Raw genomic sequence first — 20,153 nt, forward strand, 5'->3', positions numbered from 1 at the left:
TCTGTGGATAATATGAATGATTTGCCAAATTGTTGCAGGGGTTAACGGTACCTGCAAGAATCCTGAACGTAGGTCAATGGTTGAATATAGCTTAGGTTTTGCATCGTTTGAAGTAGCCAAAATGCCAGACATGTATGGAATCCCAAAAATGAAATTGTCTCAGTTATCTTGAGCACTTGTAAGGTGATGTAGACTTTTTGATGATACCATGTCTCTCCATCTCATCTTGTTGTTGCTCCATTGCTGCACGCAACGATGGTGATTGATGATAAGTTGCCAAGCTAACAACCGTATTGCCCTTGGATAAAAAGTATAGTAGTGCATTGCAGTTTTATAGTTCAGATAAGACCTTGGCAAAAATTTCTCAGTTCTGACTGAGAAATTTACTAAGTTTTTTTGCTGTGTCCCACTTTTAATATGTTTTTAAATAATTTTTTTAGTCTTCTAATATATTAATTATCATAGCTATTGTTTGAATATTATTTACTGTCCAAAGCCTTGCATAAAAATCCTTGATCTTGTTCATTGAAAGCATGAATATTGCTAAATGAAACTAGTTATGCAACGGCTATTTGTAATTTTGAGTCGAAATGAATAGTTGGATTTGTTGGATTTAAATGTCTGTACATTCAAATGTTATCATCAACAGTTTTTCCACCAGCTATTGAAAAACTAGTTTAAAGTTATAAGCTAGTTCTAAATGGCTAATAAATTATTGGATGTTTACTGTTTCAATTATTTCTAAATGCGGTTGTAAAATAACAGAATTCACGGTTTCTATGCTCTTCAACTTTATACGTGTTTGGCTTAATAAATATTTTGACATGAGCGTCACTGATGAGTCTTATGTAGACGAAACGCGCGTCTGACGTACTAAATTATAATCTTGGTACCTTTGATAACTATTCTGCCAATGCTATAACTGCATTGTTGTCTTGAAAGGTGTCTATGGTAACATGAGAAAGCACTAGCATGATGAGTTTTGTCGTTGTTTTCTGCCGATTCGATACTGTTAAAGTATTTTTATTTCAAAATCTGATTGCATTTTATGTTATCTTATAAAATAGCTCTCGCATGTAGTGTTTCAAATATACAGACATTTTGTTTTACCTTGTATTTTCCAAAAGAATGCTGTATCACCATTTCATCAATTATTTCATGTACTTCTCAACAGACACCTATTGCACTTTTGATCGTTGAATTTCTCTTTCACTGAAGTGGTGTTTTGTAGGTATAACTGATGTTTGCTAATACTGATAAAAGAAGCTCACTTAACAGATACAAGAGGGACGAAAAATACCAGAGGTACAGTCAAACTCATAAATCGAAAATAAACTGACAACTCAATGGCTAAAATTGAAAAAGACAAACAGACAAACTAAAGAACAAGAAACACGAACTCTACCAAAAACTAGGGATGATATCAGGTGCTCCGGAAGGGTAACCAGATCCTGCTCCACATCTTGCACCCGTCGTGTTGCTTATATGATAACAAATCCGGTAAATAGTCTAATTCATGAAAGGGAAAGAAATATCTCACTTGGTTGTTCTTAAATCCAACTTCAACAAAGCTCCTCTCTATGATTGTAGTAAACTGGAAACTTGGTCTTTCTGGTATTACACTTAGAAGCTTGGCACATTCTTTTGAACATATGTCTTCCCATGATATTCGACATGGTCACAGAACCACTGAATGAAATGAATCCAAACATATTTATTTATAGTATAAAATAACATTGAGAATGGAAATGGAGAATGTGTTAAAGAGACAACAACCCGACCTATGAGCAAATAACAACTGAAGGCAATCAATGGGTCTTCAATGCAGCGTCAAGCTGGCTTGTTTATCAATGTTCTTTATCTTCATATTTGTTTGGCTTTATGAATATTTTGTTATGAGCATCGCTGATGAGCACTTGTGTGCTGACATGCATTATTATTGACATGGTTATATTAATAAATTAATTAAGGCTTTTCTGCCTCAGGCATAGATTACCTTAGCTTGATTTGGCATTACTTTAAGGAATTTAGGCCCCCAATGCTCTTCAACTTCGTACTTTATTTGACCTTTTTTAACATTTTTGGATTCGAGCGTCATTGATTAGTCTTTTGTCGACGAAACGCGCGTCTGGCGTAAATACAAAATTTAGTGACTGTCTTGGTATCTATGATGAGTTTATTTATGTTGAAGGCACGCGCGTCTGGCGTACTAAATTATAATCCTGGTATTATTTGGCAAAACTTTTAGGAATTTTGGTCCTCAATGCTCTTCAACTTCGTAATTATTTGACCTTTTTATCTGGTTTGGATTCGGGCGTCTTTAATGAGTCTTTTGTAGAGGAAAAGCGCGTCTGGCGTATATAAAAAATAGTTCTGGTATCTATGATGAGTTTATTTCATATGTTTTTTGATTGATTTAAGCTCTTTCAATTGATATTTTATAGTCTATCTTTCTATGTTGTGCTGTTACGCTATTGTTTCAGGTAAGGGTAAATGTTGATACTGTTTAAAAACGTTTGAACCCCCTGCATTTTGCACCCATCCTAAGTCAGAAATCTGATGTTCAGTGGTTGTCGTTTGCTTATTTGGTTCATAAATGTTTCTCGTTTCTCGTTGTTTATATATATTAGACTGCTGGTTTTACACTAGTAATATTTTTGGGCCCTTTAATGCTTGCATGCCGATCGGTGTAATCAAAGGTTACCTTGTTGAAGACAGTAATTAATTCAGGGTAAAAATCATGCAATGTCAACTATTGCTTTTTAAGTTGTATGGGTTTTGCTCTTGATTTTGGCAGTACAGTGAACAATATTTGTTAATAAAAACAAACGACGTTATACATTATACCTCCATAAGCCTACATTAAAATGGCGTGGCTGATCACACACGTCATTGGCAGTAAGTAATTTCTAATGAATTACCTTTTGACCTGTTTTTTAAATATAATTTAAGATTTCACTGAAAATATAGGTTTGTCACAGCCTGGAGTGGCTTTCTTTTTAAGTTGAATTATGCAATTACCAAACATCGAATGTGAAGCGTACCGAATTATATAATGCTTTGTTTGAAAAATGATGATGTATGTATAACGATGATGCAATTCTAATGATTTTATTTGTGAAACTAAGAGTTAATAGTTATAAAAACGCTTTGACAGCTTAGTTATCAATTTATGCAAAATAAAATTATTTCAAATCCAAACAAAAGCATAAATCTTTTTCAGTACTTGAGTAATTTCTGAGAAGGAATAATCACAAGTGACAATAAAACAAAAATAATCATTGAATTGATTTGTAAATGTTTGTTGATATATATATTATTTCAGCAGGAATCAACTTATTTTTATACGAGCGCAAAATATTATTTAATACAATTTAGTTTTTATTCTTTGTTTGATATTTCTTGTTGGTTGGTGATGATTTTATTGTCTTCCTGTTTTATGGATTCTTTTTGGATGGTGCATCCTTTGTTTGCTAGAAATTTTGTTACTGTTGATGTTCTCTCTTTTGGGTTGTTTCATCATATAGTGTTTCACTGATTACTGTTTTAACTTGCTGTACGGAGTGGGTTCTCTCCATTGTTGAGTATCGTATGGTGACTGGTTATTATTGGCATCTTTGTTCTTTGATAACTATTTACACCACTGGGTCGATGCCACTGCTGGTGGACGTTTCGTCCCCGAGGGTATCACCAGCCCAGTAGTCAATACTTCGGTATTGACATGAATATCAATAATGTGGTCATTTTTATAAATTTCCTGTTTACAAAACTTTAAATATTTCGAAACACTAAGGATGTTCTTATCCCAGGCATGGATTACCTTAGCCGTATTTGGCACAACTTTTTGGAATTTTAGATCCTCAATGCTCTTCAACTTTCTACTTGTTTGGCTTTATAAATATTTTGATATGAGCGTCACTGATGAGTCGAAACGCGCGTCTGGCGTACTAAATTATAATCCTGGAAACTTTGATAACTATCCTTTATTTTTTTTATGCCCCATTTATTAGCATTAGGTTTTCTGGTATGTGCATCCGTTCGTCCGTCCGTCCGTACGTTATTTTATTCATTCTTTCGTTTTTTTCGTCCGTTCGTCATCGTCTGTCCCCCTTCAGGTTAAAGTTTTTTGGTCGAGGTTGTCTTGTTAGTTTTTGATGAAGTTGAAGTCCAATCAACTTGAAACGTAGTACACATGTTCTCTATGATATGATCAAAATATGTGCTAATATCTTTATCATTTGATAGTCTAGACTAGTAAAGTATTTTGTCTGAGTTATTATTTTTTTAGAAAATGTAATTTAAAATTGAAATGAATTTTGTTTTGTCACAGGCTGGACTATTATTTCAAGATTGAATTATGTAGGTCTCTACCAAAACATAACATGTGCAGCGTAATTGTTTCAATAAGGCTTTGTTAGAAAAAAGATTATGTATTTATTACAATGAAACAATTTAAACGATTTTATTCATGAAATGTTCAGATAATTTTTGATTGCAAACCCTTTGACAGCTTGTTCATCAATTTATGCAGAACAGACTAATTTCAATTTCAAACAATATCATAAAATTTCGCCAGTACTTGTGTCTTTAACAACAAAGCATATAAATAAAGAGAAGTAGTTTACCTTCTCCACAAACACTTTGACAGAGGAAATTGAAGGAGGTATCTTAAAGCAGTCATCATTTTGTAAGTGTTTGTTATTTTTTATATCATTTTTACCAGTCTGTAACTTATGATATATATATCATATCTGTAATGCTACAAGAACTTAGTAAGACTATGAAAAAATACCATGTTGTTTCTGATCTTTTTGTTTACTAGCACAACAAAACTTTGAATATTTGAAATATGAAGGTTTTTCTACCTCAGGATTAGACTGCCTGAGCTGTATTTGGAAACACCTTTAGAAATTTTTGGTTCTCGATGATATTCAAATTCCTATCTTATTTGGAATCATTTAACTGTTTTGAATTCGAGCGTGACTGATGAGCCTTTAACGCCAATTCAAATTTGAAATCCTGGAATCTATGATGAGTTTCTTTTCATATACATGAATATTTGGAATAATTTGGACTCCTAGTAATTCCTCACATATTTTTACGTCTATCTTCTTACAATAACTAACTGGACCTAACATACAAGAATCATCATATGATGTCGAGGTTTGATAGAGATATTTCATATTCGATATCCAAATTGTATGGTTTATCTTCCTTTTCATGTCACTTTTAAACGAAATTTCTACATTCGAGATTTTGTCAGAACTATACTAGTTGGATTTTGGAAGTTCAGATAAAATATTTTTACGGTTTTATTTCAGATGTCACTGCTATAAAATATTTGCTTTCAAAATTAAGTACTATGCATTTTTTTTTTTAAATTATTTCAATTCAATCGTAAAGTCAAATTTAGCCTATTAAAAACTGTTTTCTGTGGTTTGATCGGGTTGCTGTCTCTTTGACACAGTACCCCATTTCCATTATCAATTTTATTACCTAATTTGGAATAACTCAGATCTAAACAAAACTGCGGAATATATCTTATACAGAATTGGAAATTCAAATGATTGTTAAAAAACAATTGTGTATTGTTCTATCCCCAGAAAATGTATTTGAAAGTTAGTTTTTTTTATTCAAATACAAATGAACGAAACGTTTTCTTAACCTCAATCAATGATACTATTGCTATCTTGCAATATTCAATTTCCTAACATTGCGAAGACTAGGATTTACATAATTACAGCATTCACATGACTTATTCTCTTAATTATGATTATATTCGCACGGAAACTAAAATACTTTACATATTCATGTAGGCAGCAGTGATGAAAAGTATTTTTTATGGGAAACAGTGTTCTGTTGAAATGTTTAGTAAACAACAAAAACTAAAAAAGTACGTGAAGTTTTTAAGAACATCAAATGTTAAAGTTCTAACAGAATGCGTTTTTTTATAATTTTATTACAGAATATAGTTCAATACTTTAAGATGTTCTTTTATGAATTTGATACTATAAACTGCACTTACACCGTGACTTGGGATTTTTATTTGCTCTTAACCTCATGATTCTTTGACTGAGTTTAACATTTTACACCCATCCAGTCTGGTTTTAAACCTAACCATTAATATCAAATTGCCCTCATTTCTATCATTTATATATGACTTCATGAAATGAATAATGAAAATATCGCTATGACAGTTCTCCTTGATTTTGATTTGTTACTCGTGAAGTAAAGTAAAAAATAACATTACATTTATGGCTTCCATGGCTTTAATGGCAATACGGTTGATTTTTAAATTTCATATTTGAAAGAAAAAACACAGCAAGTTCATATAAATCATATATTAGGTAATCATTATTCTGATAACATATTTATCAGGGCTGAATAATTGGTTCCATATTGTTTATTTTGTATATACATTACCTATAATTATATATATAAAAAAAAAGTGCAACAAAGGCGTGTATGCTGATGTAACAACTATGAATACATCATGAAAGAGTATTGCAGATATGAAGTTTTCAGTACAAGATGAACTCCAAAGTGTTGAAAAATGGTGTCGTGAAAAAAATTATGTTCATAAATTCGGATAAAACTAAATGAATGGTTATCGTTACATGACAAAGGCTGAGTTGTTGTACAAAAATGAGCGCGTAAGTATTATAAAATTGATGAAAAAAGCCCCAAGACTAATGTTGTAGGCTTGACGGCTTTATGCAAGCTTTGCTTCCCTTTTTCGCTTACAGAAGTAATATTTTATATAAAGTACTTAAAGTTGTTAATTTCTATGTCATGTTGGTCTCTTGTGTACGGTTATCTCAGTAGTAATCATACCACATCTTTTTTATTATTATTATATATATATCAGAAAAACTTATTTATATTTAGGTATATTAAGATTTTAAATGTGTATAACTGTATTCCTATTATTGGCTGTCCCAGTGTTACACACATATTTAATGGTGAATACACTGTGAATATAGTATCATTGGTGAGGATTTGTAAACAATGAAATACCTGTATAGCATTTTAGTTACAAAACCAGGTTCAACCAGGTTCAACCCACCCTTTTTTCCTAAAATGTTCTGTACCAAGTAAGGAAAGTGGCAATGATTTTATTGTAGTTCATTTTTGTGTGAGTTACATTTTAATGATGTGTTTCTGTTGTGTCGTAGTCCTCCTCTTATATTTGATGCGTTTCACTCAGTTTTAGTTTGTTACTCGGATTTTGTTTTTCAATCGATTTATGAATTTCTAAAAGCGGTATACTACTGTTGCCTTGATTAGTTGATATTTGATACCTATATATTCGTTAGAAGTCTGTGATGTACAGAGCACAAACACTAATGTTACGTAATGTCATAGTAGAGATTTCCAATAAAATGACATACGTACCTAACTCGACGTACGCACGTAACGGGACCGGTTATTGCTAACCAATTAATTTTGTAAAATGCGTTACTCAAGTTAAAACTAAGTATTCATAAACTAGGAAACCCATTCATAATAAATTTAATCAATATCAAATATTTTTAAGATGATGAAAAACGAAAGAAATCATGATTTTTATATATATCACGTGATTCTTGAGATTCCCGCCTAAACTTCACTGTCATAAGACCACGTATATATACGTATCTTTACCTATCATACGATTCATTGGAGTTGTCTTTCATGGTTTTGACAATGACTTTGATTGTAAGATATAATTTCAAAATTTAATGAACTTATTATTTGATATTTGTATTGATTTTGTGTGTCGTTATCAGATAGATTCTTCTTTTCGATTTTTAATGTTTTATAATATTTAATTTCTTATTTATCGATCGAAAAGGGGGAGTACGGCCTCTACCCCTGTATCCTTGGATGCAAGTTTAGGTATACTTAAACAAAAACCTCGCCCCATAATTTGGTATAGTTAAAGACGAAAAAGTACTTTCGAAAAATATATCATTGATATGAATTTCTGCCCACATTAAATTATCTTCAATTAAAATAAATTATAGAAAAATATTATTTTGTTTTACAAGTCGAGTACACCTTTCACATTGGGGTGTGTTGGAATTTACTTGAAACGTTAAATCTTTTTAAAACAACAAAAAGGCAACCTTCTCGCTTCGGAATTCGTTATTTTAATATTTGTATGCTAAATGTGACTTGGTAGCTTTTAAAATTCATAATGTGAGAAGAACTAAGATATGGGTCAAGTGATATGACAAGAAATGATGGGTGTGTTTGATTACAATTTGGTAATGTACTTGTTCCATTATAGTATTTAAGTTAATAAAATCTTTCAAAGTTTAATGACAAAATATTTAAAGAGTAAAAAAAATAGTTGTGGTTGATTTTTACTGAAGGCATATTCCAGCAACAATGCGTGTTCAAAGAGCAAAACATGCGTGCAGTGTATGCTCCCCTCCGTCATGCTTCAATGCAGTAGGACGACATACGTTGAGTTAGGTCGGTTATGTCGAGTAAAGTCATTTTATTGGAAATCTTTAGTTAACAGTGTTGAGACGTTATTGCTACATAAGCCCGAAAATGTCATTGCGGGTCACACATGTCTTAAGGAAATCTCAAAATATTATGATGTTCAAACATGGAATACTGTGATCATTGTTGGTAATATTTTTGTACCAATATTCTAAGTACAAATCAAGTACTGGAAAATACAAGAAATAATACGAAATATTAAAAGTAAATGTATAGTTCTACATATTTTAAGTACAGAGATAGTACCTATGCAAGAGTAGCTGTGAATGATGGAGGTTATATAATCGGAACTTTTTAAACCGGAAAATTTTCTCATATATCTTTTAGGTTAGCAAATCCTCTGCAAGATGAAAATATTCAAGATTTTGAGTGCAATGTTCATAATGCTAATATCAGTTTTAGCAGGAACAGCTAGTGGAAGGCCACCATTCGGAAGACTTGAACTAAACAGAGTAAACAGAGATGCTAATTTCAACACTTTAGATAGAATCGTAAGATAACTGGTAATTACATTAGTTTCAAATTACTACTTCTACTACTACTAGACATTTGCGGAAACTGTTATACACCTACGATTAAGATTAAAATTACACTCACAGGTAGCATTTAAATCTTGGGCTTTCTCAAAGTGTAAAAATGAATCGTCGGCCAAAACAATATAACGATAGTGATGTTTTTCTGTAGTTGAACAACGATTTTTTTCTAATATATTTGCAGCAATGTGTTAACATTTATTATTGTATACGGGGTTATCCTGGCTGAAAATGCTGAAATCATACGAAGTATGATAGAATGAACTAATATTTTATTTTGAATAAATTTAACATGAGACACAAAAAATATCGCAATTGTCGTTGCAATAGCTAGATAAGCACATTTGCTGAAAAAAGAAAGGTGCAATTTACCAGGGAACATCTTAGCATGTTTATGCTAAGACAGACTTTCGCTGTTTTATTTTGTTATACAGAAAATGAGGAAATACAGCGGACGGGTGTTTTGAGCTATGTATTCTTCATGAAATTTCACTTGCCGTTCGGTATGATTTTGGAATCTTTTATTTTTTCTGAATAGGACAAATAAAGGCAACAGTAGTATACCGCTGTTCAAAACTCATAAATCCATGGACTAAAAACAAAATCGGGGTAACAAACTAAAACCGAGGGAAACGCATTAAATATAAGAGGAGAACAACGACACAACACCGAAACGCAACACACACATAAACGGACCAAGCATCAGACAAAATACCACGAGAATAACAAATATGACATCAAAACCAAATACATGAATTTGGGATAGACAAGTACCGTGCCACGTGTCATCTTAATATATCAAAAATAAGAAAAAACAAACGACACAACATTAAAATGCAACACACACAGAAACGAACAATAATATAACAATGGCCATCTTCCGGACTTGGTACAGGACATTTTTAAAGGGGAATAAAAATGGTGGGTTGAACCTGGTTTTGTGGCACGCCAAACCTCGCACTTTAATGGCAAAGTTAAATATAACATTGAAATGAAAACATAATATAACAAACACTTTTGTGTACGTTTTGGGTTGCAATAGAAGAAAAAAATTCACAACAATTCGAGAAAAAAAACAACTGCAAAAAAAACCCCAGTTATCAACAAACTTCTCTATGTCGGAAATATATTTTAGACAGTTCGTCAGTCTCAGTTGGAATGTAAGAATATGTGTACTCAAATATTTAAATCTTTGCTATCTATGTTTTCAACAGCAACAAACAAAAAAATGACGAACGAGTTTCAAGTTGTTTTTTCTTTTATGTAATATTATAATAGAGATCTTGGGAAGCATTACGTATGGACGTTTTTTTTTCGCGGTGTCGATAATTATCCCTCATGAACATTGATTGGACTCAAATGCTCGAAACAAAAGCTTTAAACCCTGTTCTGAGAATGGTACTATTTTCATGGAATTGAAATATAGAGTGCAGTGCACTGACGACACAGGGGTTTATCCAGCCATTTTCAAAAAGGAATTCCAACCCAAGATAAACAAGGAGGAGGTCCGATCAAATTTCCCTATTCAAAAGCATTGATCGACAAGAAAAGGGGTGTTCCAACCCCTGGAACAGCATGTGATCTCTTACTGCAACATTGTCCTTTTAAACACAAATTGTTTACGCAAATCTATTCAATTGATTGTTAGGGATAAAAAGAAATGTAAAAGTGTAGCAGACGAGAAGAAATTCACAATCTATTTTTTTAAAGTCGTCAAGGCAATAGATGCGGATACAAAGTTGTAATCGCAAATAACAAAAACGACACCAACATTGCTATTTTAAATGAAACAGTTTTTAAAGTATCCCTCTGAATCATATTTGTGCAGGTTTTCGTATACTTACTTATTGCATTGAAAGTACCCTTTTTCGCGTGGAAAGTCTATTGCTCATGCTGATAATATATATATATTATACATCTATCTACACCTTCGGTCCTTATAAATCCGTGTCTTTAAATATTCGGCTGTGTGAGGTCCTCATGGTAAAACCAGAAAAGCGCTTCGGACACATGAATTTTAACGTGTTGCTTATAGAAAACATCATTTGCTATCTTGTATCTGTATTGTTGGTTGGTTTTTGTATTTTGAGATGACCCCTTGTTTTTGTCACCTGTAAAATCGTAAATCTAAAGTGTAATCCTAGGTATAGACCTAGTTTCCGCAAATGGCTACTACTACTTCTACTTCTACTACTACTACTTCTACTACTACTACAAAAGAATAATATTGATAATAATGATAATCATCATAAAAAAATCATCATCATAAAAGAAAATTAATAACATTAATAATAATTTGTATTTTTTCAGGTGAAAAGAGATTAGATGGTCTGTGACACCGCACACTGGATCTCTCATCATTAAATAATAGAAGCTGAACTAAATAGATTTATCGTTGATCTATATATTTGTTTTTATTTTATATTTCGTGATACCTTTTTTGGTCTTAACATTCTAGTGCCCATTTGCTCCTTGAAAAATAAGATTGGTAATTTATTTGCTGCAACTCATATAAGTATCGAAACATAAACGGGTGCCACAGATGGAGCAGGATTTACTAACACTTCCAGAGCATGTGAGATTACCCAAAGTTTTTGGTGGGGTTCGTGTCGCTCAGTTTTTAGTTTTTTTATGTTGTGTTTTGTGGACTATTGTTTGTTTGTTGGTTTTATTCGTTGGATTTATCTAGGAGAGTAATATTTTCTGCAATGACGTCTGAAAATTCTCGATAAGTTGATTAAATCAATACCTCTGTTTACATATTAATGGATTATAGCTCTTCGTCTTTTCTATAAGCTTTGGATTTTTAAATATTTTGGCTTCAATCATCACTGAAGAGACATGTATTGTCGAAATGTGAATCTTGTCCGAAAAAATTGTATCGTTAATAGTATTACTCTTGGTTCCATGATAAGGAATGATAAAATATTTGGTCTGGGACTTTGTGATTGTGATTTGGATACAGTTCTCAATCCATCTGGACAATGTATTACAAGTTTTAAAAATGAAATTGCTCTCATGCAATGGCTTATAGCCATCTTTGTGACCCATATCATCAAGCCAAAGTTGTAAGCAGATAAAACTGATTCCTCGTCTGTCATTAAAAAAATCCTCAAATGGAATGCATTAATTGAAACAGCTGACACATAAGGGTGGGTTTGTGGAGTTCCTCTAGATGAATTTTGTAAATAGGAGGACACCCCTTACATTTATTAGGGCTGAGTGAGATATCACTTTGTCTGTCGTCGTCCAAAGTCATTAGTTGTTGTCGTCGTTGTTAACTTAAAAAAAAATAAAACTAAACATGCACTGAATGTTCCTTAAGAGGTGTTGACCAAGTGTTGTTAGTTTGAAGCCAATTCATTATCAAAAATGGTCTCAAGAGGGGTCTTAGTTCTAATTGGACCATATTGGAAATATATATAAAGGTTATGTTTTAAGGAACCACTAATAGGAATGAAACAAACATGGCATGAATGTTCCTTATGAAGTGCTGACCAAGTGGTGGTTCTTTATAGGCAATCGTTTATGCTAGATGACCGCCATTCGGGGGACTCCTTTCAACAAATTAAAGTACCTTATGGACAATGCTTACAAATTCTTTTTTTTTAGAGAAACACTGAATGGAATGAACCAAACATGCCATGAATGCTGACCAAGTATTGTTTCATTGAAGCCATTTCATTCAACTCCATTCTAAATCTGACTTAGCACTTATCCCATTGAATATACAGATGCATCTGTGGATAATATGAATGGTTTGTCAATTTCTGGAAACAAAAGAATGGAGCAAATATCAGTGCATTTTTCAGAGTATCAATGTCCAATGTCCAGTTCAATTTCATACTTTCTTTATTAATAATGTTAACGATGAACAATACATGCAAAATCTTGTTTCTCGTTTCTCGTTTTTTTTACATAAACACATGGAAAAAAGTATTGCAACACCAAATTGAAATTCAGAGTAAAAAACACTGTATATTTTGGTGATATAATGTGTTGAAATAGAACTAGTTAAACATAATTTAAAAATCAATGAGTTTGATCAATAAATATCGACTCGATAAATTCTTATCTGCAGCTACTGTACTCGTAAACAATAAAACAGATGTTTTTATCATCATTGTTTTCAACACTTTAAACAACCAAGTTTATAAAGTTATGTGATTGACACCTTGTAATTGGTCATCCACAACTCATCACTGCAGCAAGATGGCAGATAATCAGCATGAGAGAAGTAGGTATGACGCTGTGACACTTGCACGTATTGTTGGTCATCACCATTCCACTATAAGTTGTTTTGAGAATAAAAATCAGGAAATAAACGATGTTAAAGACCTTCCGAGATAATAAAGACCCCCTATAGCATCTGCTAGGGAAAATCAAGCATTATGAAGGTTGGTCAAAAGGAAACCCATTGCAAACAATACAATCCTAAAAAGAGAGTGATGACCATACAGGAGCTTTTAAACAAGAACTGTTAAAGATCAGGTCATCGCTTCTGGTTACCGTGCAATAAGACCATTTCGGGGACCTTTGCCTACGAACAGACACACAGTTCCCCGTATCCAATATAGTGCAGAGCTCGCCAAAATTAGAAATATTAGCATCCTGGAGGAAGATCCATTGTTCCAATGGAATTCGGTTTATCTTCCCTTGCCCGATCGTAGCCCGAATTTGAACCATTTCGAGCATATATGGGACACTATTGGATGTATAATGCACGACAGGACACCCCAGTTCAAACACGTCATGAAATAAACAATAATACCCTTCGTTGAGAATGGTTGCTGCTACCTTAGCAACAAATTAGTCGACTTGTGGCAGTAATCAGAAGACGTGAAGATACGGTTATCCGTTGGAATGGAGGCTCTCACAAATTTCTAATTCTTTGGCGTATAACGTTCAACCATGATGTGAACAATCATCTAAAGATTAATTTTGAAATGTCTCACATTGTAAAGTTTGACTAAAGTAATAGTTATAAAATGCATTTTTAAACAAAAAACACTTCATTTTGTTATACAAATTTTATTTAGATAAACTTTTTTTTTTTCATGCACTTTTTGTTTGTTTTCATGACAATGTTATAATTAACTACGTTTCAGTATTATTTTACAAATATTTTATCATATTCCATCTAAAATAAGAGGCTGATTTTTGTGGAGCCTGCAACTTTTGTTGCAAAAATCTCGACATAGGGATAGTGATCCGGCGGCGGCGGCGTTAGCTAACTTCTTAAAAGCTTTATATTTTAGAAAGTGGAAGACCTGGATGCTTCATACTTTGTATATAGATGCTTCATGTTACGAAGTTTCCGTCAGTCACATGTTCAATATCCTTGACCTCATCTTCGTGGTTCAGTGACCACTTGGAAAAAAATCTCAGATTTTTTTATAATGTTGATTTCTCTCTTATTATAAGTTAAAGGATAATTATATTTGGTATGTGCGTACCTTGCAAGGTCCTCATGCCCGTCAGACAGTTTTCACTTGACCTTGACCTCATTTCATGGATCAGTGAACAAACTTCAGTTTTGGTGGTCAAGTCCATATCTCAGATGCTATAAGCAATAGGGCTAGTATGGAAGGACTGTAAGGTGTACATGTCTAACTGGCAGGAGTCATCTGACCTTGACCTCATTTTCATGGTTCAGTGGTTAGAGTTAAGTTTTTGTGTTTTGGTCTGTTTTTCTCATACTTTATGCAATAGGTCTACTATATTTGTTGTATAGATTGATTGTAAGGTGTACATATCTAACGGGCAGATGTCATCTGACCTTGAACTCATTTTCATGGTTCATTGGTCAAAATTATTTTTTTGAGTTCTGGTCTCTTTATCTAATACTATAAGCCATAGGTCAACTATATTTGGTGTATACTAATATTTTATGATCTACATGTCAGTGGCGCAGGTTTTATTTGACTTTGATTACATTTTCACGGTTCATTGATCAGTGTTAAGTTTTTGTGATTTGGTCTATTTTTCTTAAACTATAAGTAAAAGGTCAACTGTAATTGTTGTATGGAAGTATTGTTAGCTGTATATGTCTGTCTGGCATGGTTTATCTGACCTTGACCTCATTCTCATGGTTCATTGGTCTTAATTTCGTTATCTTGGTTAATGTTTAGTTTATGTGGCAGTTGTAATAAAGCTTTATACTTAGGACTATCAACTTAATATCAATGATTAGTAAAGAAGGCGAGACATTTCAACGTGTGCACTCTTGTTCAAGTTAAAAAAAATCAAGATGTTGCAATACTTTTTTCTATGTGTATATATTAGACCGTTAGTTGGTTTTCCGTTTGAAGGGTTTTACACTAGTAATTTTGGGTTCCTTTATAGCTTGTTCGGTGTGAGTCGAAGCTCCGTGTTGAAGGCCGTACATTGACCTATAATAATTTTTTTTGAATTGTTGTTTGGATGGAGAGTTGTCTCATTGGCACTCACACCACATCTTCCCATATCTGAAATATTGTACATTTTTCTTTATAATAGTTCACCATCCATTGGAAACTTTTCCCTTGTTTCTCATTCTTAGAAGTTTGAAAATTGTTCACTTTTTCTGTATTTTCCTGGTTCATCTTAATTCTATTTATAGAAATAACATGTGCTTAATACTTAACTTCCAAATTTCGCAAATTTACATTTTGTAATAATAAATATTAGATCAGCACTGTGTAAATAGGTAAACGTGAGGTAAACACTAAATTTAAGTGTTGTAAAGGATCTTCAAAGTTCTAGGAAAAACTAATACATGTATATAGACGAACACAATTTTAAAATTTAGAATTTTTCAGCACATGTCATTAAACACTGGAATGTCATTGGCGAATTCATCATACTAAATGATAGTCTGTTGAATTCATTTACTCCCTTGTGTGTAATGACTGCACTTTTGTATTTTGTGGCAGGGTTTAACGGTACCTACTAGAATCCCGAACGCAGGTAGATGGTTGAATATAGCTCAGGTTTGGTATCATTTGAAGTAGCCAAAAAGGAACAGTTTGATCTGTTGGATTTAAAAAAATTATATTCCAATGTTATAATCAATATTTGCAACAGTTTTCCCACCAGCTATAAAAAAAACGAGATTAAAGTTATGGTATGGTTCTATTTGACTGATAAATTATTGGAATCATTACTGTTTACAATTATTTCTAAATGCGGTTGTAAAATAACAGAATTCACGGTTTTTTGCCTATGCTATAAGCATGTTTGTCTTGAAAGGTATCTATGGTAACATGAGAGCACCAGCATGATGATTTTTTTCGTTGTTTTCTGTCGATTCGATAATGTTAAAGTTTGTTTTTGCAAAATCTGTTTGCACTTTATTGTCTCTTATAAAAAAGCTCTACCATGTAGTGTTTCAAATATACAGACATTTCGGTTAACCTTGTACTGTCCAAAAAAATGCTGTATCACCCTTTCACTAATTGTTGCATGTAATTCTCCCCAGACACATTTTGCACTCTTTGCACTATTGATCGTTAATTTCTCTTTTACTGAAGTGGTGTTTAGAAGGTTTAACTGATGTTGGCTAATATAGATAAAAGAAGCTCACTTGTCAGCTAAATATCTCACTTGGTTGTTCTTAAATTCAATTTAAAAAAAGCTCATCTCTATGGTTGTAGTAAACTGGATACTTGCTCTTTCTGGTATTACACTTTAATAGATGCTTGGCACATCCTTTTGAAAATAAGTCTTCCCGTGATATTTGACTTTAAGCTTGGTCACAGAACCACCGAATGGAATGAAACAAAACATATTTATTTAGTGTATAAAATAACATTGAAAATGGAAACGGAAAATGTGCCAAAGAGACAATAACCCGACCTAAGAGCAAATAACAACAGACGGCCACCAATGGATCTTCCATGCAGCGACAAACTCGCTTGTATATTTTCATATGTCTTTTTATTGATTTAAGCACTTCCAATTGATATTCCATAGTGTTTCTTTCTATGTTGTGCTGTTACACTATTGTTTCAGGTAAGGGTAAAGGTTGATACTTCACAAAAATGTTTGAATCCAATGCATTTTGCACCCATCCTAAGGCATAAATCTGATGTTCAGTGGTTGTTATTTGCTGTGGTTCATAAATGTTTTTCGTTTCTCGTTGTTTTTATATATATTAGACTGTTGGTTTTACACTAGTAACTTTTTTGGGCCCTTTAATGATTGCCATTCGGTGTAATCAAAGGTTCCGTTTTGAAGACAGTAATTTGACCTATTATAATTTACTTTTACAACTTTTGACTTGGATTGAGAGTTTTCTCATTGACACTCATACCACATCTTCTCATATCAATGGTATGACTATTCCTTATTAGGTGCTGACCAAGTATTGTTACTTTGAAGCCGATCCATCATCCTAGATGGCCTCCAGCGAGGCACTTTATTTAACATAGGACCCTATAGATAGTGCATAAGAATGTCTTCTTTTAGAGAACCACTGAATGGAATGAACAAACATGGCATGTAAGTTCCTTTTTATGTGCCGGCCAAATGTTGTTTCGTTGATCAAGCAGCCAATATGGCTGCTAACGGGGAACGAACTTTCAAGTTTAACAAAGAATCCCATGGGAAGAACTGTACAGACAGAATAATTTGTTTGTTACTACATACTTAGTATATAAGACGTTTTCTGTTTTGGATTATTTCAAAATAAAATGTCTCTTGTTTGAACTTGCCCTACAGCTTGTTTTAATTTGTATGTTCATTGTTGAAAACTATATGCATGGTGACATGATATTATTGACATCTTTGTTCTTTTGTATTTTTGGAAAGTGTACTTTGTTTTCAGAGTCTCATTGTCAATCACAACAGCGGGTATCATCATATACTCATAAAGAGGTGCGTCTCCGTACACTACGTATAACTTTCAGAAAACAAACGTTCTCATCAAAGATAGAACATGTACCTATAGGAGATAAATCAAAGTATTATTAATTCAGGAAAAACAATCATGTAATATCAACTATTGCTTTTTAAGTGCTATGGATTTTGCTCATGATTTTGGCAGTACGGTGACCAATATTTGATAATAAAAACATACGACGTTATACATTATACCTCCATAAGCCTACATTAAAATGGCGTGGCTGATCACACACGTCATTGGCAGTAAGTAATTTCTAATGAATTACCTTTTGACCTGTTTTTTAAATATAATTTAAGATTTCACTGAAAATATAGGTTTGTCACAGCCTGGAGTGGCTTTCTTTTTAAGTTAAATTATGCAATTACAAAACATCGAATGTGAAGCGTACCGAATTATATAATGTTTTGTTTGAAAAATGATGATGTAGGTATAACGATGATGCAATTCTAATGATTTTATTTGTGAAACTAAGAGTAAATAGTTTTAAAAACGCGCTGACAGCTTTATCAATTTATGCTAAATAAAATTATTTCAAATCCAAACAAAACATTTGTGCAAAAGCATAAATCTTTTTCAGTACTTGAGTAATTTCTAAGAAAGAACAATCACAAGTGATAATAAAACAAAAACAATCAATGAATTGATTTGTAAATGTTTGTTGATGTATAAATTATTTCAGCAGGATTCAACTTATTTTTATAATATTTTGCGATCGAAAGAGGTATCATATTAGTCGTTGTTGCCGTCGTCGTCGTCGTCGTCAGCGTCGTCCGAGAACATTTGGTTAAAAAAATAATTCATGGAAGCCATATATTATTGAACATTTACACGTGGCCTGGGCCGTGTAATTCAAATTGTATCCTTAGCGTTAGCGAGAGATAAAAATAACGACTATCACGGCCAAGGCCATGTGTTCATATTCACCAATCTATGGCTTCCATGAAAATAAAAATTATTTGTAAATGCCTGTTCCAAGGAAAATGACAGTAGTTGTCCATTGGTTTTAATGTGTTTTGTCATTTGATTTTGCCATGTTATGTCATCGATGTTTTTTGTAACATATAAAATGCATATTCGTTGTTTGATATTTCTTGTTGGTTGGTGATGATTTTATTGTCGCTTGTTAGGAATTTTGTTACTGTTGATGTTCTCTCTTTTTGGGTTGTTTCATCATATAGTGTTTCACTGATTCCTGTTTTAACTTGATGTACGGAGTGGGTTTTCTCCATTGTTGAGTACCGTATGGTGACTGGTTATTATTGACATCTTTGTTCTTTGATAACTATTTACACCACTTGGTCGATGCAACTGCTGGTGGACGTTTTGTCCCGAGGGTATCACCAGCCCAGTAGTCAATACTTCGGTGTTGACATGAATATCAATAATGTGGTCATTTTTATAAATGTCCTGTTTACAAAACTGTGAATTTTTCGAAAAACTTAGGTTTTTCTTATCCCAGGCATATATTACCTTAGCCGTATTTGGCACAACTTTTTGGAATTTTAGATCCTCAATGCTCTTCAACTTTGTACTTGTTTGGCTTTATAAGTATTTTGATATGAGCGTCACTGATGAGTCTTATATAGACGAAACGCGCGTCTTGAGTACTAAATTATAATCCTGGTAACTTTGATAACTATTCTTTGTATTTTTATGCCCCATTTATTAGCATTTGGTTTTCTGGTATGTGCATCCGTTCGTCCGTCCGTCCGGCCGTACGTTATTTTGTTCATTTTTTCGTTTTTTTCGTCCGTTCGTCCGACCGTCTGTCCCGCTTCAGGTTAAAGATTTTGGTCGAGGTAGTCTTGTAAGTTTTTAATGAAGTTGAAGTCAAATCAACTTGAAACGTAGTACACATGTTCTCTATGATATGATCCAAATATGTGTTAATATCTTTATCATTTGATAGTCTAGACTTGTAAAGTATTTTGCCTGAGTCATTATTTGTTTTAGAAAATGTAATTTAAAATTGAAATGAAATTTGGTTTGTCACAGGCTGGACTATTATTTTAAGATTGAATTATGTAGGTCTCTACCAAAGCATAACATGTGCAGCGTAATTGTTTCAATAAGGTTTTGTTAGAAAAAAGATTATGTATTTATAACAATGAAACAATTTAAACGATTTTATTAATGAAAAGTTCAGATAATTTTTGATTGCAAACCCTTTGACAGCTTGTTCATCAATTTATGCAGAATAGACTAATTTCAATTCCAAACAAAAGCATAGAATTTCGTCAGTA

This window comes from Mytilus trossulus, chromosome 12 (genome assembly GCF_036588685.1).
Source record: "Mytilus trossulus isolate FHL-02 chromosome 12, PNRI_Mtr1.1.1.hap1, whole genome shotgun sequence".
Classification (NCBI taxonomy): domain Eukaryota; kingdom Metazoa; phylum Mollusca; class Bivalvia; order Mytilida; family Mytilidae; genus Mytilus; species Mytilus trossulus.